A 1,960-nucleotide genomic window follows, 5' to 3' on the forward strand; every position below is an offset into this window, starting at 1 on the left:
AAGTACTGCTGAGTAAATAAATAAATGAATGAATATGTGGTCTAAGTTCAATCATGGGCCATATTTCCACTTGGTGATGAAGTAGAAGAAAAATTAAACATTCTGGAGACAGGAACATCTCTGCTAAGGTCATCTGGCAGGGCATCTGTGTCCTAGGACTGCATCTGCCTCATTTCTGACTGATCTGCAGTTGGCATCTCTGATTTCTGATGGGGAGGCACAGAATGCTCTACGACCCCAAGCCAGCAGTTCCTGAGCTAAAAATGCTCAGAATGGTGGTCTCAGCTACCATCGTTCCTGCATGCTGTTGAATTAGGAGACTTTCAACTTCCAAACCTCTAGCCTAGGATTGGTTGTTCCTGCCTGGGCAGCTGGCATTGTCTTCGTTCTACTGAAAAGGGGAGTGAGGACAAGTGGCTGCAGAGGCCACCCTGTTATCACGTGCATGTTGTCAGAAGCATTGTATGGGATGGTTAGAGCCCCCAGTCTGCCAGGAGCAGTTCACTTCAAAGACCAGGTGCATTCTGCTTTTGCTGGCATCGTAGAATTTCATCCTATTTGGCTCCTCCATTCCCTTCCCTCTCCTGATGCTGCTCATGCTTTTCTTTGCTCTTGGTGAGGATAACGGTGAAGCCTGGGTGATATTTAGTGCCTCCTGTTGACTAGGTGTGTTCCCCAGGGGTCCCAGTTCCTCCAAGGGGTGGGGCCTGCTGCGGAGAATTGACTGTGGAGAGTTAGCCATGGAAGGGAGCGCTGCCAGTAATGCACAGCGGTGGACATGGGGAACACGCAGAGCCAGGTATACTCAAGAACAGAATGGCCTGGCACTTACAGACTTGGGGCGATACCACTGGTCCCTGAGGTGTGGGCGAAAGCTAGCAGTGACTACGGGCCTGTGTGGGAGCGATCTGGTATGGTGGGCTCTGAGCCACAGGGCAGAGCTGGGCAGCGTGATGCTGAGCGGCATGGAGCTAGGCACTGGGCGTTTGTTTCTTTGTAAATCACTCCCCTCCCCCTCCACGATAATAATGAATGTACCTAAAGATATGTTATATGGTTTGCCTGATAGTGCAAGAGACCCAGAGAGAACTCTGGCGACACCAGGAAACACAAGTCATCTGTGAGGTGATGCAAGAGTCCTCTCAGTCTGAGGCTGATGAGTCCCCATCACACCCCTTAGTTGTTACCAGTCCATTTCTGCCATTTCTTAGACTGTGACTGCTTCCTGAGGGTGTTGCTCTCTGCAAGGGACAGCACAAGGAGCCTGTTAAGAATGAGGTTAAGCCAGCCAGCTTCTCTGTTTTTCATACAAAAGGTGTGTGGGTATCTTGGGGAGCCATAGGGCTCCTTTAAAGCCCTGCCTTACTAAGCAAAGGGTCATTTGTTTGAGTTTGCATATAGCTGATAGCAAAGGAATCGCAGACTGCAGTAGTTACATTCTGTTGAGCCTTGTCTAATGTAGCCATAAAACCTAATTCATGACCATTAGTTATTTTTTCTCTTTAATATTGAACTTGAGGATGATCAGCTTTGTTAAAGTTTACCTAAACTTGGATTCCTACCAATTTTTTTCTCAGACTTCAAAACTCAGAAGATTATATAAGTCTGTTGGTTATGTTTCTTGGATATTGTCCTATGGGCACTGGGCAGGTTTGAACAAGAGACAGCAGTGTAGTTCCAAGTACATTTTTGGGCTTTTGTTCAAGCTGGACATTTTGTCCTCAGAAAAGGGAATTATTTGGATGTTTTCCTGTATCCCTAAGAAATGCCCTTCAAAGTTCAGCTGCCCATGTGTAAGCAATACAATTCTATGTGGGTGTGCAGGAACACTTCTGGTGACCCGAGAAAAGGAAAAGTGTTGTATGAACTTTTTGTGTCTTTGAGACAGTCTCATGCATCCTAGGCGCTCCTGGAATTCACCATGGAGCCCAGGGGGGACCTTGAGCTTTTGGTCCTCCTG

This window comes from Nannospalax galili, unplaced genomic scaffold (genome assembly GCF_000622305.1).
Source record: "Nannospalax galili isolate Female #2095 unplaced genomic scaffold, S.galili_v1.0 scaffold312, whole genome shotgun sequence".
Lineage (NCBI taxonomy): Eukaryota > Metazoa > Chordata > Mammalia > Rodentia > Spalacidae > Nannospalax > Nannospalax galili.